Below are 24,077 nucleotides of genomic sequence, written 5' to 3'. Positions count from 1 at the left end.
AAATTTTCCAAAACACTTTTTAATTTCGATGATAAACTTGCCTTAACAATGCTAATATTGTATTGGTGAGCATATCATTTTTATTTTGATTTTGATACATATCAACATCTGTGTATCTTAATGTATTGTTTTAAATTTATCAAACATTTTAAATATTTTCACATGTTTTATATATTTTTTAATTTCTTAATAAAAATATATTATATATTTATGTACATTCAAGTATAACTCAATTATATATGCATAAATATATTTATATGTAAATATAAAGTGTTTAATTTTAATTAATTTTAATACCTTAATTTAATAGAATCTTTTTAAATATAATTATAAAAAAATAAAAATAGTTAATACAAGAATATATTACCAATTAGTTTAATATACAATCAACCCTCTTTATAACAACCCCATTTATCTCCTAAGATTTTGTTTGTAGAGAGGTGGTTGTTATACCTATAACATAATAATGTTATAGAAAGATAATTGTTGTATATTCCTACGCATGCTAATTTAGATTTGGAGTGCACTCTTAGTGATTTGGTTACGTCCAACGGAAATTGGAATCTCGATCTTTTTCGTATGTGGCAGCCTAAAGAGGTGATTCAACAAATTGTAAGAATTCCTCCTCCACACCCTTCATTGGGCTTGGATAGAGTGATTTGGACTTCCTCGGGTTCAAGGTGCTTTTTTGTTCGTAGCGCATACTAGTCCTTAAAATAGTATTCATGGAATAACAGTGATGTCTTGTGGAAGAATATATGAAAGTATCAAGGGCCTCGTCGTGTTCATTTTTTCCTTTGGTTAGTTTAAAAACATATATTATTAACTAATTTGGAATGTACCAAGATGGGATTGGGGCACAACAGCTCTTGCTTTTTTTGTGGCCATGAAGTAAAGGACATTCTTCATGTTCTTCGGGACCATTCAACTACAAATAAAGTGTGGAACCATGTAGTTCCAATAGATAAACAAAACAAGTTCTTTTATAATCCCTTTAATATTTGGTTATCTTCTAATATGTGTTGCCACATGAGATTGCAGGAATGTGAAGTTCTCTAGTCGTGTCTTTTTGGCTTAATCACCTAATATATCTGAAAGAATAGAAATTTATTCATTTTTCAGGGTGTTACTTGGCAAACTCTTGAAATAGTCAATTCTTCTCTTAGTTGGGCACAATAGTTTGAATCAAGCCAAAACTCTTTTAAGGCAAATCTCCAAACTTTGGGACACCAAAAGCACACTGAAGAAACTTATGTACATCTTTTCTCTGATGGTGCAGTGGAGTGAACCACTAGAATGCTTTTGCTAGAAGAGTGGTACGTGATCAAGCCGAAAAATGGATCTTGGGATATAAGCATTACTTGGGCAGTTGTACTCCTTTTGAGGCAGAACTATGGGGTATTCTAGATGGACTCCTCATTTTGTTAAATAAAGGATACAATCGAGCCATAATTCAGACAGACAATTCAGACGTGAAATCTCGATGAAGCAAACCAAAAATGCCAAGAGGGGGTGAATTGGCCTTTAAAAATTTTTGTGAAAGCAAAGGCAAGAATGAAATAAAGAACACAAAAAATTTAGAGTGGTTTGGCCCCAATTGCCTACCCCACTACCTTAGCTTTCCACCACTAAGGATTTATCCCAAATTCACTACTTTGTTCAACCTTTGAGGACAAGGTTTAACCTTACAACTCCTTAAGATTTCTACCCCAAATCTTTAGTTTCAAAACCTCTCAAAGAGATACAAATGAGCAAACAAAGAAAAAATCCTTACAAGATAAATTTGTTTGCAAATTGAAGTTCAAATACAATGAAATACACTTGAGCAAAATGAAAGAAATAAAGCTCACAAGTGTATGCAAGAAGAATATGAAAATTTAAGCTCTAAGATTGTTTGATTGATGATTTTTGCTTGAAGTACTTCTTTTGGATGTTGTAGGACTTTAAAACATGGTATTTATACCCCTTAATAGATTTCCAGCCGTTGAGGATGTTGGAGAAGTTAATATGGTCATTGGGGATGTAAAACCAGAGCATTTATTTCACCTGCAACTTCGAGTATCGATACCTTTAAAAAGGGTATCGATATTTTTTGTCATAAATGCTAATTCAATGACCATTGGAATGAAAAAATCGTTACTTCAAAAGTATTTTATCGATACTTCTCGAAATAGGTATCAATACCGGATCGATACCTTGTAGGCTTTTTGAGAAACATAATACAAGTTTGGTTTTGTTTTTAAGTAAGGTATCGATTATTTTCAAACATTTGTAGGTTTTTGACAGAATGCCTTTTTGGTATTGATTTTACTAAGGGTATCAATTATTTTCAAAAATTATCGATATCAGGCCAAATGGTATTGATACCTTTTGGCCTGGAGCAATTCTAACTTTTTTGAAAATCATTTTGATGTGTTAAAATGATTTTAACTTAATTGGGATCATTTTAACTTGGTTAAAAATAATTTCACTTGATTTTAAAATTGTTTCAAATTTTTCTAAGAGTTTATTGTAAGTATTAACAATTTTATTTTTTAGAATTCAAAATTAAAATTATTTTTTCAAATTCAGCTTATATTCAAAAACACTTTTAATTTGTTATATCAAAATCTTTTATCAAATAAAGCTTAATTTAACAATCTCTCTCTTTTTGATATAACAAAATATTTGGTAATTTTTTTTGAATAATTGCTCCCCCTTAATAAAAGACATTTTAAATTTGAGGCCAAAATAAGATTTGTCAAACAAGTTGGCATTCATTTGTACTTAAAAAAATTTGGTCACAAAAGTTTGCATTTAGTTATCAACAAAGAGTAATCTCAATCATCAATTTACCTTTTTCTTCTCCCCCTTTTTTGTTATATCAAAAGACAAATAAAGCTTAAAGAGAGAAGTTAGCTCATCAAAATATAAAAGAAGTGAAATGAGCATAAAAAAATAGCTTAGGATAAAAATAAAGCAATAATGTGCAAGAACAAGTTATAGGCATAAGAAAAATAAATGTACAAATGTTATGAAAATGAAATGTACGGTCTAGAGCTAATTTAATCATCATTGTGAAGAGAGAAAGGAGGCGTCGAAGGGAAACGGGCTAATAGGGATGCCATTTGCTTCTCCAAGGTCAAGAGATGAGAGTTAACATCTTCTCTAAGACCTCGAATGTTGTTGCTCAAAGAATGAATAGAATCAAGGATAACACTATTAACCTCAGAGGAGGGTTGAGCAACATGTGACAAAGAAGGCGATGGAGGAACAGGGTTCGGAGCCAGAATATCATCAAAGGCAGAGTTGACATCATCATCTTCATTTCCCTCGATTGATAATGTTTCATCCAAGTGTTGGAGGCAGCATCAAAATGGTATTCCGCATGATGTAGAGCACCATAACTAATAGGTTGATTAGAAAAAATAGGGGTGTCTCCATGAGTGCTAATACCTAATTGCCTAAGAACGTATGGCAAATACGTACCCTGAAGAAGAGTGATATTTGTGTTCATCCCTCTTCCAATAGCTTTCGTAATGTCATTAAACATGATAAGTGCAAGATCAGGGCGCCAATTGGATTTAAAACAATCGAGCCACCAATAATCAATATTTCGAAGTTTGGCATGCTTTTTTATAGGTCTTAGATTCCAAGTAAGAATTAAGTGGAGGGCACAATCATGGAGATTTAGTTCGGATGCCGATCCGGACTGGATAAAAAGGGAGGGATCAAATTGCCTTTTTTCATTAGAGGAACCTCCGGAAGTAAGTGAAGATAATCGCCAAACTCTTCAACAGAGAGGCGAATGGGAGTTCCCATTAAAAATAAGGTGATGGCAGTAAAAGATTCGTCAGACTCATCGTGTTCGAGTTTGACATTAGAAAAGAAAGCTCGAACAAAATTTAAATAAGTTGGCGAAGAAATTTTTAAAAAATCCATTTAACACCCCAAACTCGGCCTAGGAGTTATGGCCGTATCTGGTGTGTCACATTGAAGCGTCTTTCAAAAAATTGGACTCGTTGGAAAAAAAACTTGTTTCTAAGTTTAAAATAAATAAGCAAAAGCCCAATTAAAAATATAAGCTACTTAAAGGCCGTATTACAAAAATAAAACCCAGCATAAAATTAAATAAAAATAAAAGAAAATTTTAAACAGTAGTAGTCGTGTGGCCACCTCCAAGTCTCTCGCAGCACCAAATCGCCTAAGGCTTTGGATTACCTGCACAGTTAGAAGAGAGGGTGAGTTTACGAAAACTCAATGTGTAATCCTCTACCAAACAATCAACTTACAACGTGCAGAATCAGTCTGGGCCTGAGCCCTATATAGTAGCAATGTGGGGGCCTTAGCACAATACAGTAACAGAGTGTGGGCCTTAGCCCAATACAGTAACAGAGTGTGGGCCTTAGTCCAATACAGTAATAGTGCAAATGCAGTAATGCAACCCATCCCAATCCAGCCAACACACCACTCCGTACCACCAACACACTATGTGGGGATAAAATCGACACAGCCAGCCAACACACTAATATTGCAGCAAAGCTGCCAGTAATAGTAACGCAGTAAAGCTGCCAATAACATTAATGCAACAGAGCTGCCAGTATCAGTAACACAGCAAAGCTGCTAGTAATAGTACTTGTGGTAAAGCCACCAGTACAATATACTTCCCCTATATCAGAATCCCAACCCCATGCAGTATGTCATGTCATAGATCATACGTGTATGCAATATGTCATACTCAGTAACAGTTATATAAATATCATAAAGTAAAACGGTCAGACATAGCATAAGGCCATAACAGTCATTTTATCTCCTAGGGGTATAACGGTCATTTTACCCTATAGGGGTATTTCGATAGTTTTACCCATCGAGGATATTTCGATAATTTTACCCATCAGGGGTATTTTGGTAGTTTTACCCATCGAGGATATTATGGTAATTTTACCCATCAAGAGTATTTCAGTCATTTTACTTATCGAGGATATTTCAGTCATTTTACCCATCGAGGGTATTTCAGTAATTTTACCCATTGATGGTATTTCGGTAATTTTATCCATCAGGGGTATTTCGATAATTTTACCTATCGAGGGCATTTCAATAATTTTACCCATCGAGGGTAATGCAATCATTTTACCCATGAGGGTATTTCGGTAATTTTACCCTTCGGGGGTAATTCAATCATTTTACCCTTCGGGAGTAATTCGGTCATTTGTGGCCCATTTCGGCTTAAGCCCATGAAAACGCTCATGGAGGCCTCTACAGTCCAACATCATGTTTCGTGGCCTTGGTTTACCACTCGATCGTTCGCATGCCCTTACGGTCTCAGCGCCATCTTTTTCAGCTTTTCGGCTTTTATCGATTTGCAGTTGAAAGAGAGTGTGATCACACACTTGATTACAAGAAGAGTGCAACCTCCACGTACCCAACCTAGATTCAACATAATCCAACATCAGTCCTTTAACCGTTAGGGTGAGACACCCTTTTTTACAAGACACAACCCAAAAATCACTATATTTACCTTGCTTGTATGAGGGCAACCCTACTGTTCCAAACTACTAACCCAAAAGTGATCACACTCTGCAACGATAATCTGCACCACAACAATGACTTTCATAGACTAAACTAGGCCATAATAGTGGCAAGGAGGGGTATTCGGCTTAAAGATAAAGATTGGAAAGGAACCGATTAAAACGAAAAGTGAGGCGCATCGCAACTTACCGATAATCTATAATACTTGCAGCACTTGAATAGCAATAACGGTGAAAAGAAGATCAGTGCAGGAAGTGATTGAACAGAGGAGTACAATCGGCTAAACCCCACACAAAGAAATGAGATAGTTCTCAGTTCAAAAGGAAAAATAAAATAATACCAGGTAAGAATCAAAACAGAGAGAGAGAGAGGAGAACATTCAGTCAAAGAAAAAGATGAGGGAAGGAACGGAATTCGGCCAAAAGGGATATGGAAAGGGAAAAGAGAAAAGAATGTTTGGTAGCAAAAAGGAGAGGGAAGAAGGGAGGGTTATTCGGTCAACAGAGAGAAGAGGAAAAGAGAAAACTAAATAGAAAAATGTACAAACCCGAGAAGAAACTTGCCAAAAAAAATAGCTGCAATACGGAATTGACCAGAACCAAACAAGCAGAGAAAACAACACAAGACTCTAATTGCACAAAATGTCAAAAGCCAAATTCAGCACTAGCAATCCCCCTAGCCGAAATTCCTATAGTGCTAGAGTCCAATTTCGGCACAACTCTTCCTCTTAACAACTCCTCGATTTTCTCCACAAATCTCTCCTCAACTCCCTCTATAACTAGTTCAAACTTCCTTCGGCAGTATTTCACTCCAACTCTGCCACATACATGGCTCAAGTAGCAAAATAAATACTCCATTGCGCAACTCAGGACTTGAACCTCAGACCTCATAGTTACATAACACGCCACCTTGCCACTAGACCACAAGCTCTTTTTGTGTCATAAAATAGACACTAATATTTATAAGGCCTAAACGCCGTTGTCCAGATTTAATTAAGAGCAAAATCAAAAGTTCTGCAGAAGCCAAGACTTGAACCACTAACTTCTTAGACTCTTCCAAACACTCCTCAATCACTTAACCTCTGAAGTAGACATTAATTTATGTCACTTTCTTGTACAACTAAATATTTATGTGCAATCTTCTAATTGTTCCCTTGTTCAAAACCTATTTTTTCTAGGCCCAAAATTCGGGGTGTTACAATCAATCCACCTCTAATTTTGCAAAATAGGGAGATAAGAAAAGCTAATGGCTTCTAATATGGCTATATCAATTTTCCTAGCCTCCCATACACATTTTGATGCAAAATACGAGTTAAAAAATATACCGAGAGTGTGTGTCTCGAAAAAAAGTGCTAAATGATGACTCCAACTCGCTAGACAGATTAGAAGACGATACACTAGTCCTAGAACGCTTCTTTAAGGCCATAATAGCTAGAAACAACTTAGAGAAACAAGAAAACCAAAAAAAAAATTATTTGAGGAATTTTGTCAAACATTTGGTGGCTTAGGGTTTGAAAAAGAGTTTAACAAATATCTTTAAGAATAGGTGACCTCTTGCAAAGAAACATGATATATATATGTTCAAAAACATCCCAATAACCATCAACAAACAAGATTTCAACCTACATTTGTCAAAATCAACAAGTTGAAATTTTAGAAATTTACCTCAAAATTGTTGAAAAAGGAGAAATCTTCAAGTAAGGAGGATCAAATCTTGTGATAAAGAAGTTTGAAGATGGAAAAGAACCAAGATTTGTGGAAAAAATGAAGAAATTTGAAAAAAATTTGGGAGGAAAAGAAAGAATTTTTCGGTGGAAGGAAAAACAACTTAGGGTTATTTATGTTTAAAAAACAACTACAACACCTTTAAAAGGCCCATAGTATCGATATTTTTACAAAAGTATCGATATTTTTTAGTTGGTACCGATACCAAAGTAGTATTTTGTTTTCTAAGTGTAGTAAAACGGCAAAAACAATATTTTTGAGTTGTATTGTTTCTTAAGTGTCCTAAAATGACTCCAAAATAGTTCCTAAACATTCCATATGCATAAAGATATGTAATGTGAGTGAAATGCATGAAATGCATGAAGCAAGAATATGTAAAAAAAATGACTAAGTTAAAACCAATTCTTTAAAATGTGAATAAAAATAGAACAATTTTTTTCACAAAAAACTCCCCTACCTTCTTTTATATAAAAGCCATGAAATTCATGCTCAACAAGCTTGTGGCAATAAAATAATCAAATATGGTACAAGAAGATTGTAACACAAAGTTAAGGCAAGGTTGCTAAACCTAATTCTCCCCTAAGTGTCCAAAATATTTCTTTGTCTAATGGTTTTGTGAAAATGTTAGCTATTTGGTTTAAGGTGTCAATATACTCTAGAAATATTTCACCATTTTGGACATGATCTCTAATAAAATGATGTCTAATTTCAATGTGTTTAGTTCTAGAATGTTGGATGAGATTTTTAGTGAGACAAATAGCACTAGTATTGTCACACTTGATAGGAACGGTATCTTTATCAATTCCATATTCCTTAAGCTATTGTTTTATCCATAAAATTTGAGCACAACAACTACTGGAAGAAATTTATTCTGCTTTGGTGGTGGACAAAGCAACACTATTTTTTTGCTTTGAAAACCATGAAATTAGCATGTTGCATAGAAATTGAAAAGTATTGGGGGTGCTTTTCCTATCTAATTTGCAACCTCCAAAATCCACATCCAAGTAAGTATGCAAGCTAAAGGATGAGTCTCTAGAGTACCAAAGACCTAAATTTTGAGTATCTCTAAGGTATCTAAATATTCTCTTAATGGCTTGTAAATATGATTCCTTAGGACAAGATTGATATCTAGCACACAAGTATACACTAAACATAATGTCGGGTCTACTTGCGGTAAGATAAAACAAAGAACCAATCATTGACTTATATAATTTTAAATCAACACATTTACCTTCTTCATCTTTGTCAAGCTTTGTAGAAGAGCTCATTGGAGTAGCTTGTGGTTTAAGAGTGTCCATCCCAAACTTTTTGAGAATGTCCCTTGTGTACTTAGCTTTATTGATGAATATACCATCTTTTCTTTGCTTGATTTGGAGACCGAAGAAGAAATTTAGTTCTCCCATCATGCTCATCTGAAACTTACCTTGCATTAGCTTAGAAAATCCTTGAAAAAGAATATCATTAGTAGAACCAAAAATAATATCATCAACATAGATTTGAACTACTAGTAAATCATTGTCTTTTCTTTTAATAAAAAGTGTTGTATCAACCTTCCGTTACAAAAATCTTTTTCAATTACAAAATTTGATAATCTTTCGTACCAAGCTCTAAAAGCTTATTTCAAACCATACAATGCTTTTGAAAGTTTGAAAACATGGTTTGGAAATTTTAGATCTTAAAAACCGGGTGGTTCAACATACATTTCTTTATTTATAAAACCATTTAGAAGATCACGTTTTACATCTATTTGATATAATTTAAAATTATTAAAGCATGCAAAAGCTAAGAGCATTCTAATGGCTTCCATCCTAGCTATGGGAGCATATGTTTCATCATAATTTATTCCTTCCTCTTGAGTGTAACCTTGAGCAAAAAGTCTAGCCTTGTTCCTCACTATGTTACCATTCTCATCTACTTTATTCCTAAAAACCCATTTAGTACCTCTAGTAGATTTATCACTAGGTCTATCAATTAGGGTCCAAACTTCACTTCTCTTAAATTAATTTAACTCTTCTTGCATAGCCAATATCCAATATTCATCATTTAATGCTTCTTTCATATTTTTAGGCTCAATGCATGAGATAAATGCAACATACTTACAAGTATTTCTAAGAGAATATCTAGTGATTACCCCTTGGGAAGGATCTCCCAAAATCATACCATCCTTCACATAATTGAACTCTCTTGGATGAGTGATTTCTCTTTCCTTAATAGAAAGTTCTTCTAGAGTATCTTGTATTTGTTCTTGATTTTTTTTCATTTGATTATTGATCCTCTTTACTAAAAGATTCTGCATCATCATCATCAACACAAAAATCATTTCTAAAAGGAGGGTTAGAGTCATAAAAAATAACAATTATAGACTCTTCTACTACTAAAGTTCTTTTGTTAAAGACTCAATGAGCTTTAGAATTTAAAGAATAACCAATAAAAATTCCTTCATCACTTTTTGCATAAAATTTACCAAGATTATCTTTCCCGTTGTTTAAGACAAAACATTTGCATCCAAAGGGATGAAAATAGCTAATGTTACGTTTTTTTTTTAAAAAGTTCATATGGAGTTTTCTTTAAAATAGGCCTAATCATTACTCTATTAATCACATAGCAAGCAGTGTTTGTTGCTTCTGCCCAAAAATATTTTGGTAAATTATTTTCACAAAACATGGTTCTAGCCATTTCTTTTAAAGTTCTATTTTTCCTCTCAACAACTCCATTTTGTTGAGGGGTTCTAGGTGTAGAAAAATTATGGCTAATTCCATTTCAGTTGCAAAACTTTTCAAAACCAAGATTTTAAAATTCGGTTACATAATCACTTTTAATACTAGTGATAAAGTAACATTTTTCATTTTGATTCATTTTTGAAAATGTGATGAATTTTTCTAAAGTTTCATCTTTAGTACTTAAGAAAAGAACCCAAGTAAATCTAGAATAGTCATCAATAAGCACAAAAGCATATTGTTTTCCACCCAAGCTAGATGTCCTAATTGGACCAAACAAGTCTATGTGAATTAGTTGAAGAATTCTACTAGTTGATATATCATTAATAGGTTTAAAAGAAACTCTTTTATGCTTACCTTAGTACAAGCATCACAAACATTATTCACATCAAATTGAATTTTGGGTAATCCTCTTACTAAGTCATTTTTAACTAATTTATGCAATATGCTCATGCTAGCATGTCCTAGTTTTCTATGTCATAACAAAGAGCTATTTTTATTTTTAGCAATAAGACATAAGCTAGAGTTATGCATATCATCTAAATGCACCATATATATTTTCTATCCTATGTCTTACAAGCATAATCTTATTAGATGCAATGTCAATAACTTTACAAACTTTAGACTCAAATATGACACTGAAACATTTATCACATAATTGACTAATACTTAAAAGATTATGTTTAAGACCGCTAACATACAAGATATTTTCAATAATGATAGAAGAGTTTTTACCAATGGAGCCTATTCCTTTAATTTGTTTTGTAGAGTTGTCACCAAATGTAACTTCTCTTCCACTTTTTGGTTTCAAATTGATAAAGTGACTCTTGTCACCAGTCATGTGTCTTGAGCATCCACTATCGAGGTACCATAAGTTTTTCTTTGAGTAACCCACCTCAAGGCAATGCTCCTTTTCCAACAAACATAGAATTAAGATTTGATTTTTGGTACCCAAATTCTTTTGGGTCCATAAGCATTAGTTCCTATAATTTTAGTCCCTTTGGATATCCATTTTGAAATCAAGCTCCTATCTTAAGAAGTTATAAGTCTTTCAGGGACCCATACACTTTTAATGATTTTTCTCTTATAAAAATTTTGGGGACCTCTATATTTATAGAAATTAAAGTTATTTTTAACAAAGTTTTGTTTTGAATTTTCTCCTTTTTCTAAAACTTTGTTAGAGTGAGCTTTTTCACTCTTAAGCAACTCAAGTTTCTTTTAATGATACTCATGAGCTTTTGAAAGTAAATTATTAGAAACACAAAAATATACACACTTTTTCATGCCATTTTTAACTCAAATTCATGTAGTTTCGGTAAAATTCTTGTCGAAAAATATATAATTATTATAAAATAATTAAATTGTACTTAAATTATTAACATGTTTAATTTTAATTAATTTTATAATAAATTTTTATTAATTTTAATCGTTTTCAACAGATTCGCACAAAGGGCGAAAATTGGCTCGGTAGACACTGCTATAAGCGCAAAATCGAGAAGCAATTTTGAAGCATCAAGGCAAATTATATTTTCACCTGAAGACGGTCAAAATTATGAATATTAATTCATAATATAATTAATTTTAACTTTAATCCAATTTAATTTGGGTTAAATAAATTATTATTAATTAATTATGAAAAAGCCCAGTTGAGCTAAACCGAGAAAACCGATCCAACCGAGCATTGGGCAGCCCAAAACTGTCCCACATGCTGACCCAATCAGCTTGTTTGGATAATTATTTGGCTTGCAAAATAGCCCTTGAAGACTCCTTCAATTTGCATTCAAACCCCTGCACTATTTATGCCTTTCTAGATTTTCCCCTACCTTAAAATAGCAAGTTTGAAACCTTCAAACTTGCCACATGTGTGGCCGGCCATGGGGGGACTCTATGGATGCTAAGCTTTGCTATTTTTAGCAGTCTTTTCAACCTATAAATACCCCCTTGGATGCTCACTTCAAACACATCTCAAACTCATTCATTCTTCACTTCTCTCTCACTTTTTTCTCTTCATTGTTCTTCATTTTCTCCCCCATTCCCTTGCCGATTTCACCTCTTGAAAAAGAGTCATTAAACCACAATTTAGAGCAGTATTCAAGTGTTCGTGGAAGCCTCGGTTCAACAAGAACAAGCAGAGAAGGAGGAGCGAAGCAAACTAGTCAAGCCTCAGAGAAACACCAGATTTGATTCTTGTTCCTTATCCTTTTAATTTTATTGTTGTTTTTATGAACATGTCTATGAATATTTGTGATGTTGATATATTTAATTTAATTAATATGGCTTAAATTTAATTTGTTTTAGGTTGATTTCATTTCGTTTACTTGAGTTACTAAAATGGTGTTTGTGTTGTTATAGGCCTCGGTAATATGTTTGATTAAGTAAAACCATGACTAGATTATTCTTGCATAACAATTGTAAGGTAACTAATGAATTAATTATTTAAACAAATTGAAATTGTAATTAATTGACACAATACTTAATCAGTGCATGTTTAATCATCTAAGGTAGCCGAGGGTTAAATTAGCAACGGTATCTAACGATACATTAGCCTTGCATAACTTGCAAGATTATTATGATTAAACTATTTCAAGGTAGAAATACATTGTTACCTCACGTAATCTTTTATGTGCTTATGAGATTGAATTAATTGTTTGAATTGGCATAGAGATATGTACAAGAGATTATTTTAATTTCATAAGTATGTATGTGCATTAACACATTTGCTTATTAAAATTGGTTTAATCGGTTGAGTTGACATAGAGATATAGTCAAGAGATAAATGGATTTTGGTAGGTAAGTATGTTCATAAGTTAGTAAATTACCGAGTTGCCATGAATTTATTCTTAAAAACATGACCATGAGTTTAATAATTCTAAGTTAAGAAATGTAATTAATCTAACACAATTATATCATCTTGATTAAAATCTTCTTTTGAAATAGTGCATTGGAAATTTTATTTTATTTTTATTTATTTTACTTAGTTAAAATCTTAGTTTCTAGATAGTGGAATTTTGCTCCGATGCCATGTAGGAGAATTCTTGACTTGAGCTTCTATCTAGAAAACCTTAAGGATCTTCTCTCTTGGTGGTAAAACCGTCTCTTGAGATCTAGCTTTGATACCAATTGAAAGCTCGATGATGCAAACAGAAAATGCCAAGAGGGGGTGAATTGGCCTTTAAAAATTTTGGTGAAAGCAAAGGCAATAATGAAATAAAGAACACAAAGAATTTAGAGTGGTTCGGCCCCAATTGCCTACTCCACTACCGTAGCTTTCCACCACTAAGGATTTATCCCAAATTCACTAATTAGTTCAACCTTTGAGGATAATGTTTAACCTTACAACTCCTTAAGATTTCTACCCCAAATCTTAAGTTTCAAAACCTCTCAAAAAGATACCAATAAGCAAACAAGGAAACAATCCTTACAAGATAAATTTATTTGCAAATTGAAGCACAAATACAATGAAATACACTTGAGCAAAATGAAGGAAATAAAGCTCACAAGTGTATACAAGAAGAATATGAAAATTTAAGCTCTAAGATTGTTTGGTTGATGATTTTTGCTTAAAGTATTTTTCTTGGATGTTGTAGGACTTTAAAAATTGGTATTTATACCCTAATAGATTTCCAGCCATTGAGGATGTTGGAGAAGTTAATATGGCCATTGAGGATGTAAAACCAAAGTATTTATTTCACTTGCAACTTCGGGTATAGATACCTTTAAAAAGAGTATCAATATTTTTTGTCATAAATGTTAATTCAGTGATTGTTGGAATTAAAAAAATTGATACTTCAAAAATATTTTATCGATACTTCCTGGAAGAGGTATTGATACCGGATCGATATCTTGTAGGGTTTTTGAGAAACAAAATACAAGTTTCGTATCGTTTTTAAGTAAGGTATTGATTATTTTTGAAAAGTATCGATACCAAAATCATGGTATCGATAATTTTTATATTTTTGATAAAATGTCTTTTTGGTCTCGATTTTACTAAGGGTATCGATTATTTTCAAAAATTATCGATACTAGGCCAAATGGTATCGATACTTTTTGGCCTGGAGCAAGCCTAACTTGTTTGAAAATCATTTTGATGTGTTAAAATGATTTTAACTTGATTGGGATCATTTTGACTTGGTTAAAAATAATTTCACTTGATTTTAAAATTGTTTCAAAATTTTCTAAGAGTTTATTGTAAGTATTAACAATTTTACTTCTTAGAATTCAAATTTAAAATTATTTTGTCAAATTCAGCTTATATTGAAAAGTATTTTTAATTTGTTATATCAAAATATTTTATCAAATAAAGCTTAATTTAACAAGAAGTGGTTAAGGTCTTGACCGATAAAGAGTTGGAAGACTCAGGCATCACAGTCCTTAGAAGGGTTCAAAGGATTATGTGTTCTGAAGGAAAGTGGTGGACAGAGTTGTGTCTGGGGAAATAAACTTAATTGCGGATCAATTGGCTAAGGTTTGCCTTACATGGAAGTCAAGCTTACTAATTTTCGATGTGCCTCCTTATGAAAGTGATGGGTGTCCTTCAACAAGATAAAGCTAGTGGTGCTTTTGAACAATTGATTTGGTGTGATTTTATTTACTTTTCACCAAAATAAAAAGATAATTGTTGTAAATCTATCATAATTTTTTGTCTAATAATGTGGAATTTATGTTAAAAAAAAGAAAATGTGAATCAAATTAACAAAATTAATAGGTGTACAGTAAGGGCATGGATTATTACTTTCATGCATGTTTTATTTTACATTTTTTCACATGATTAAATATGTTCATAAATCTAACAAGTTCAATTAACCAGTATGATTTATCAAATTAAATTAATTAATTTATCATGAGTTATTAAATTCAAGTGATCAATTTATAAGTTTATAATGTTTCAAATTCATAGTAGAATATTTAATTAAAAAATTAATAGTTTATTAGAATTGATATCTTTAATTTTACTCATTGAAGATTATTTTCATTTAATAAAATATGATTAATAGATTTTTTTATGTAAAATTTAAACATTTTATTAAAATAATAGTTTAATTAAAATAATTTTTATTTAATAAATTATAATTAATAGACTTACAAATAGCTACAATTTTATTTAAAATTTTAAGCAATATACTATTATAAAGAACTAATTTAACAAAGAATATACTTCATAATTATGGATGTTGTTATAAACTGTTAAAATAAATTATAAAAAAAATATTTCTACTGAAAACTTAGTTGTTATAACTAAATTTTATTATAACTAAGTGGCTGTTATAAAAATTACTGACTATACGAAAATCTTGTAAGAGTTGATACACAACTGTACAAGATGCTATTGGGTGAAGGAGATTGAAACATGCTGAAATTTTTACTAAAATGAAATTTAGATTATATTAATTTAAGACCAAAACACGATGTACCGACCAATATTTACAACCATGGTATTCACAGCTTTCAATTCAGCTTCAGTTCATGCATGTAAGGAACGGTTAGCCAATATATGGTATTTACAAACATGTTTTAGTTTTTGACACACTGGTGATATAATCTCACAAAAATCCCAATACAAACAAAGATAATGAAAAGAAAATGAAAGCAGTAAAAGCCAATATAAGGAAATTTTCAAAACCTAAACACCATTACACATAATCTCAAAGAAACAATGGAAGAAAACAAGTTATTGTACGAGTGACTTCATTTCTTCTCCCATTGACATTGCAAAACGGGCAAAAATCACATAATCAGACCTAGAAGTCCCCAGACTCAAAGTATTAACAGTGAAAGCAGCATATATGATTCTTTGCTTTGCCTTAACTACTGATTTCTTTCACATCTAAAACACAAGAACTTAGCAAGTACTTGCACTGAGAGGGCTGATTAATTCATTTACCTCTTGAAAGAACCCATGGCATCAAGAGACCCCAAACGTGCTCTTAACAGTCCATGAAATCCATATGCATGCCCAGAAAACAATGCCAATCCACTTCCTCTGTTTCCTCTGTTTTTATCGATTACCAATGTATAGACACAACTTGAGTCAAACCTGCTTCTTACTCCTGCTTCCTGCTACATATTCTCCTTGTTGTAGTCTGTCTTTCTCTGAATATCAGAGTTTTCGGAAACATCTCATATTTCATTTCAATAGATATTTCATTTCTTAGACCTTCAAATAAATGTAAACAGTTACATATAATAGTAATAATAATAATAAAAGTTCATGACAATAACTGTGTCCACTTGAAATATCAGCAAGGTTAGGCTTTGAAGCACAAAAACCATGCCGGTTCTCAAATAATGAAAACTTGAATTGCTGTGACTAAATTCCTGAATCAGCATATGATGCATAAAATGAATATTATGACATGTGCACCACTAACAGAGCATTACCATTCTTAGAAAGCATTAATGTCTGAACCATTCTTTTAAGTTACAAATCGGGTTAACATTTTCCCCTAGCTGGCAGTGTATACAGCGAAACCTATGGAGAGTTTGATTCAGTTACTTTCACATCCACTAGCAAGACTGAAACCTTTTGGAAGAGAGTGAAAACAAAAGAGAAGTGCAAAAGTGTTCTTTCCTTTTACATGTGTCAGACCAGAAAAGTTACCTTAATTCCATGAGGTAATCAGGTATTCCAATTCCATCTATCCAGCATTCTCAACAACTAAAAAGGAAGAATTCTTCAATCATACAAAGGCTCCTTGATGAGGAGGTTCATTTTCTCTTGAAGAAATTTGAACACGTCTTCTCTCCCTTCTTTTATAAGCAATTGCTTTAACCTCCCAAATGTTGGACCTGAGGGCTGAATGCCCTTTTCTAACATCTCTTCTAGTAAAACACAAGCCTTAGCAGCATTGCCCTTCTCACATAATCCATTTATGAGAACTGAAAATGTGTGCATGCTAGGGATAAACTGCTTCAATTTCATGTACTTCCATACTTTAAATGCCATGTCTAACTCATCTCTCTCACAAAACATCTTTATCATTATTGTATACGTGTCTGCATCTGGTTCACATTCTTTGATCATCCTGCGGAACACCTTAAAAGCTTCATCAGTTTCTCCACGACCTATCAAGCTGTTGAGAATGATATTGCAAGTTCTTGCATTTGGTGCCACACCCTTAGAATCCATCTCGTTTAATACCCTATACACATTCTTTAATTTGTTTACTTTACAAAAAGCACTAATCAGAGCATTATACACAACCACATCTGCCTTGATTCCATTTCTTTCCATCTCTAGGAATGCGTCAACGGCATCTTCAATTCTGTTTTCTATCCCATAAGTATGGACCAAAACGCTATAAATAAATGAAGTCGGCCTGCAACCATTAGAATCCATTTCCCTAACAATTCCAATTGCTTCATCCACTCTGCCAGCTTTGCATAGAACATCTACCATTATACCATAAGTCACAATATCCGGGTCACAACCCATATCAACCATCTCTCTGTAGATCTCCCTAGCCTTTGGCAAGTTTTTGAGTCCGGCACAAAATGATCTTTCATTTTATCAAAAATCTCTTGCGCTTTCCTCACATTCTTAGTCTTACATAAAGTACTCAGTAAGGCATTAAATGCTGCTAAATTTGGTGGCACACCGTACTTCTCCATGACATTAAAAGCATAAACTGCTTCATCCACCTTCTGAACCCTTGCGTACTTTCTCATGATAATACAAAACGTTTCAACATTCAACATGCTCTTGTTCTTCATCGCATTCACAAGATTCCACATGATTTGATACTGCCTAATCTTAGCCAAAGATCCAATCATGGTATGATAAGCCCTAACAGTATGCATATAATTCCGCTGCTTCTCTGTCCATTCAAAAAATCTATAAGCCAACATACCAGCATTCTCAAACCGCTTAAGAACATCCTCTGCCACCTCCGGCGAAACCCGTAACCCACTTTGATCAAGAGCTGTATCAAGCACCACTGGAGAGGATGACATCATGATTTTACAAACTTTTTTGCTCGTAACTGAAACATCTCTCGTTGGTTCACTTGAACAATATCTTCTCACCAGCGTAATCCATCCCAACATTTCACGAGAGGTGTAAACTTTGACCATTTTCATTTTTGAACTTCAAATACGAATCAGAATTCACCTTAAGTACAACAAACAAAATACCAATATTATAGCATTTTAAGCCAATTTTGATATACAGAGATTCTTTTTGTTTTTCTTTTTAACTTTCTTTCACTTTTATCAATTCTATATAGAAAATAACGCTATTGCTAAGTAACACGCCCCCCACCCCCCACCCCCAAAAATACGAATTTAAGCTAAAAAGCCGACCAACCTGCTGATCAGATAGCCTCTGAATCTCTCTGGCTCAAGTGCATTAACAGAGTCAATAAGGCCATCATAATCCCGAACAACCTAGTAATTTAAGCTAGAAAAATCAATTAAAGTCTTCTTGAAACGATCCACCTTATCCTGAAACAAAACAAAAGAGAAGGAATCAAAAGAGAAAACGACATCACACGAACATAAAATCAAACAGTTGGCCGGCAATTCGGAATGCTGAAAGAATAACCCAAAAGGGGGACCTCGAGAGATTCAGCTATAGGCGCAGGCGCTTGTCCATTTAAATGATGTCGTTGAAGGCCTGAGAAAAGACGAGGTTTGGTTTTGTACGGGCGTGGGTTTTAAGTTGAGGGAGGCATGTGGGATTTAGTCTTTCCATTCGTAAAAATTTGATTTAACTGGAGCCATTAATGAACCCACAACTTCAATAGTTAAAACTTTTAGGGTAAACTAGAGTAGGAGTCATGAGTATTTTTTTTTGGTTAACTAACTTTGAAAAATTATAAAATAATTACATAATTAATTAGTAAATTTCTTATTTAGTCATCTAATAATGAAAAGTTACAAAATGATAATTTAACTATTCTATTTTGTCTTTTTAGTCCCCAGCTGATTAACGGTGGTAACTTTTAAAATTAAATAATAGTAACTTTAACCCTTAACATTTACACACAGTGTAATTTAGTCTTTTTTACAATTTTGCTTTTCTTTATGATCCTTTTACTTAAAATGCTAAAAACTAAATAAATCTATCAACTAAATTTGATTGAAAATAAACAAAAAAAATAGAAACACCACAAATTCAAGATAATAATTTTCAACTTTTCTCATTCTTTTAAAATTAACCATCAATGTCACAAAAAAAACAAAACTACAAAAAAAAAACCAAATTACACAATGTGTAATGGTTGAGGGTTAATTTTTTTTAAAATCAAGATTAAATTGACATAATTTATACATGTTATTTAAAGTTGCTATTCTGCCAATTTTAAAAGTTGTCATCGTTAGCCAGTTGGTGACTAAAAAAGACAATTGAATAATTAGGTGGCTATTTTATAACACTAAATAACAGTATAGAGTAGTAGGGTCAAATCCACAGGCACTAGCTATCCAATTTCGTTTTTTTTTCTCGTGACCAAAATCACTGTCGCGATAACAGTCGTCCCTACAACCTGTGCATAGTAATGCTGAAAAATGAAAAAGGGGGTTTTAATTGATAAAAGATAATAAAATAAGCAAATACGTAGTGTAATAAAATAAAAATAAGAATAGATTCAAAATTGCAAAAATAGATTTAAGAAAATAAAATAAATGAGTGAATAAAATATTTTTAAGCTTAGCCTTAGCCTCGGTACACCCCGAACTTGAACTGATTCTTGAAAGAAGATTTTTCCTTCCAACCAATAAGTTGGTTGTGGCGGTTGAGGATGCTTCAAACCACCAACTTTTCCTCTTGTAGTCGGTTTTGATACGACCTGCAAATCGACCATTGTCAAATTTCTAATCACGTGACATGCACACGTAATTTAATACTTCGACAGCCTGCAATCTAAAAAGCCCAACTCGAATTAACGATCTTAACCGTGTGGGTCGTTTAAATCTGATCACTATCTCCCTTGGCGGAATCCAACTGGTATTTCCCACTTGAACAGGCCAATTTGTTCGCGGGATTTTGAATATAGCATGGCCGGCCCGACTTCCCAACTGTACTCTAAACGATTCCAACCCAACGTGCACTTTTTTAATTGAAATCGAATCAAATTTAAGGGACGAATTTGTACTATCACATATACCAGAAAGATAGCGAATATCGAATTGCAAAGTATTTAGTGTAGGTTCATATCTCTTGATTATTTTTTCAGAGCGATAACCGGACTAAGGCTAAAATGGACTTAGTTAATCATTAAATAAGTCATGCTAGATGGAGTATGAAAGTGACTTTTAATGAAAATTGAGGAAAGTGGAAAGGGGAAAGGGCTTGGAAGGTAAATAAGCCAAAATGTTGAAAGTAAAAGAAAGAAAAATAAAATGGCAGAATAAAGTACTGACGCAGGAAATGAAAGAAAGAAAAGAATTTATTAACGCCAAAAGCTAAGTGTGTTCAGTTTGTTATAGCCACTAGGTATTTATATATATTTTTAGTGATAAAATTTAACTAGATTTTTCCTAAATATTATCACTACATAAATTAAAATTTAAAAATCAAATTTAATATAAAGATCAAATTTAAATTAATTACAGAATTTTAACAATATCAAAAATAATTTGATCTTTATCCAATTCCAATCTTCAATCTTTATCAGCCAACTTCAAATCTTCAATATATCAATTTACCCTTCCTCTTTGTTTTTTGTTCCAATCTAGCCCCTTTTTGTATGATTTTGAATTTTAGATCATCAATTTCATTTCTGATAAAAAAAATCCAAATTTAGTAACATCTTATTCGATAATAAGCCAAAAATAGATGTATTAAAAATAATAATTTATCTTACTATCAAATTCCCCCCACTTAGCTCATGCTTGTCCTCAAGCACGATGTCTACTAAAAATCGTTTGACAATCCTTTTCGAAATCAAACCCCCTTTCTCAATAAAGTATAATGCAAACAATTAGTTGAATCAAAAATAAATAATTGCTAGACTCAATCAATAAACATTTTATAAAACCTCGAACAGTATGTCAAACTCAACTACTTCACTAAATTTAGGCTTAATCAAACTTGCAAGACAATCGTACTCAATATATTATTATTATTATGATTATTATTATTATTATTCCTTTCTTTTTTTTATTTTTTATTTTAACTTATTCATAACAAGTTCAAGTTTTTTGATGCGAAATGAGATGACAACCTAAGCACCTCACCCCGGTTACTCAACTCGACATTATTATATATTTTTTGTTTATTTATTTTTTTACGAATTCGAGACACGGCCAAATCTTTTGACACGAAATGAGATGGCAATCAAGCACCTCACCCTAGTTACTCAACTTGACATGTCCCTAATGATTTTATAGCTCAGTTAGCGAAATGTTACAAGTTTCAGTTTGTCACCAAATCTTTTGACGCGAAATGAGATGACAATCTAAGCACATCACCCCAGTTACTCAATTTGGTCATATTTCCGATCCTTCACTCTTAACGAAGCCATTAACAGATTACTTGTTTATTTATTAAGATAATTACTTCCATCAGGCAAGTTCAAAAGAGCCAACAATTTATACGAAATATTGACTAAGCCATAACATTTTCAATTCTACAAAATATTTATAGATCAAGTAAGCAATAGTTGTTCATGACTCACCCAATTAATTTAATAAACTTAGCATAAAAATTAGGGTTCATTTTTTAAACGAATTGAGGAATTATCTAAGTGAATGAACACATGCAAAGAAGCAATAGCATAGCATGCCCCCCACTTAGCCCACATTGCTCACAATGTGTTAAAAGAATAACAAAAGTTGAGGTAAAGTGTACTTCCCGTGTATATTCAATGGGTTGGAAGACGGTGAAAGTGACCGCTTTGCAGTATGGTGAAGATGCGAGATGTTGGCTTCCATTGTTTCGAGACGAGCTTCTATGCGATGAAGTCGTTTGTCCACAGTGGAAGGTGGTTGCTCCTCTTGTTCTCTAATAGCCGGATCGCGTCTTCATCGAAAGACTTTATTGCTTCGAGCGGTTCGTGTATAGACTAGAATTGGCCAATGTTGAATTTTTTCGTATCTTGTTCAGTGTTCTGATGCTGTGAAATTTAGAAATCCTCGAAGTCTCTGTTTCAGCAGCATTGTATAGGTTCGGCCCTGCTGACCGCGCCTATTATTTCGATGAGGCGAGTACTCATTTTCAACTAGACTGTACAGTGAACTACGTATATCAGCAACATCAGTTCGCTATTTGGGGTTGACTCTAACCCTTCATTGGGCTGGTGTGATCGCGTACGTCGAGCATGAGCAGTAGCCGCCCTTGTTTGTCGTGGAGTTGGTTGCCCACCTTGGCTCGATGGCGTAGTATCATTATGATCTGAAGTGCTAGCTCTATCCAAATGACTTATAGAAAACGTTAATAACGGTAAAACATGTGGTGGGTTTAGAACGTTATACATTATGTCGTTAGAACCATCGGGATGAACACGTGAACTTTTCATCTCGATTGTTGTCAGGCTTCTTTGACGTCCGTGTTGACTTGGTCCAGCAACATGTTTCAGTTGTAGTTTTGGAACTTCATCGTCTAGGTCAACAACTGGTGGTGTTAAAAATTGGTTTCGACCTCGATTTAGAGAAACTGAGAAAATGTCAGTTGGCTATTGTTTAGTACGAACCATGGTCTGTTTTGGGCTTTAAAATTAATCGGCAGCAATTTGTAGTGACGGTGGACGGCAGCGGTCAACGTTGGGACAGTTTGTGTACTTTGTAAGATGGCAATTATGGGGGAAAAGGTGGGGTTTGTTGTTGTAAAGGTGATGGTTAGGTTTTGGAAAGGTGGTGGTTGGTAAGGGTGAAGAAAGATGAGGTTTTGGGGTGGTTTAGTGGAGGTGATGGTGCTTGATGTAGGCCCGATAGGGGGGGTGTGAGCAGTGATAGGAAAACTGATGGATTTTGTTTGCAAAGGGTAGTGTTCGACGGAGGGGAAGTGGAAAAGGTGATGGCGGCGTAGATGGCGAGCGCTGGCATTTTCGGGGGAAGGTTATCTGACGGTGATACCATCGTTGACAGTGTTGAGGAGCGAAAAAGAGGCCCGACGGTGGTAAAAGGCTGAACGACGGTGGCTTGATGGTTAGGATTTTGGGGAAGAAGAAGAGGGAAAGAAAAGATAAGGAAATGTGGGGGTTTGAAAAAAAATGAATTTCCTATTTTTGTTGGTTTATTTTCTTTTTTTTCCTTTCTCTATTTTTTTCTTTTAGTTTTCTGGCCCCTTTTTTCTTTTTTTTTTCTTTAGCTGTTTAGCCCATTTTTACCTTTTTTTTTCTTTTGGGTCGGCCTACTGTCCTCTTTTATTTTTCTCTTTTTGTCCTTATTTGCTTGGGCTTGGGCGGCTTGGGTTCTTTTTTCCTCATCGTTTTTTAGGTTATTTTAGGCCTACAAAATTTAAGGTTGGGGTATGGAATTTGTTACTTGAAAAAGATGTACGCACTGAACATGACCGTGCCCACGCCACAATTTAATTCTGACTTCTAAAAAAATGATTGTCTTCGTCCATGCTCCTGAAAAATAACACGATCAAATGGATTAAAAAATATTTTATTTTATTCTCAACTAAACTAGAATTCAAAATTAAATTAAATACATAAAAATAAATATGGGTTACCTCCCATAAAACACTTTTGTTTAATGTCGTTAGCTCGACGACTAGAAAATTTAATTGCTCAACTCCTCGAAGAATAATTCCTTCGCCACGTGTACTTTAAAATTCTCGTAAAAGGGTTTTAACCTTTGACCATTGACTTTAAAGCATTTGCTGGACTCCTTACTTTTAATCTCAACTGCACCATGAGGAAATAATTTAGTAATAAGAAAAGGACCAAGCTATTTGGTTCGAAGCTTACCCAAAAATATTCTCCGTGTGGGATCGTAAAGTAACACTTTCTGGTTAACTGAAAATTGTTTGCAGGATATTTTCTGGTCATGAAATGCCTTGGGTTTGTCTTTATAAATTTGAGCATTTTTATATGCATCTCGCCGGATCTCCTCGAGCTCTTGAATGCTTAATTTCCGATAGTTACCTACGGCGTCCAACTCCATGTTGTATTTTTTTACCACCCAAAATGCCCTATGTTCTAACTCCAATGGATGGTGACATGGTTTACTAAATAGCAATCGA

At 33.4% G+C, this 24,077-nt stretch overlaps 1 long non-coding RNA gene and 1 pseudogene across 1 annotated transcript; both read right to left on the bottom strand.

Annotated features, from left to right (window-relative positions):
- Positions 1 to 3,004: 3,004 nt before the first annotated feature.
- LOC121215379 (uncharacterized) lies at positions 3,005 to 7,498 on the bottom strand. Its single transcript, XR_005911228.1, has 5 exons — positions 7,173 to 7,498; positions 5,698 to 5,788; positions 5,498 to 5,569; positions 5,167 to 5,406; positions 3,005 to 4,200 (listed from the first exon to the last, which is right to left on the bottom strand). It is a non-coding gene; the product is annotated as an uncharacterized lncRNA (long non-coding RNA).
- Positions 7,499 to 15,559: 8,061 nt separating this feature from the next.
- On the bottom strand, positions 15,560 to 18,720 carry LOC121215378 (pentatricopeptide repeat-containing protein At1g77360, mitochondrial-like; annotated as a pseudogene).
- Positions 18,721 to 24,077: the final 5,357 nt, after the last annotated feature.

This window comes from Gossypium hirsutum, chromosome D03, assembly GCF_007990345.1.
Source record: "Gossypium hirsutum isolate 1008001.06 chromosome D03, Gossypium_hirsutum_v2.1, whole genome shotgun sequence".
Taxonomy (NCBI): domain Eukaryota; kingdom Viridiplantae; phylum Streptophyta; class Magnoliopsida; order Malvales; family Malvaceae; genus Gossypium; species Gossypium hirsutum.
This window is presented reverse-complemented; position numbering and strand designations above follow the sequence as displayed.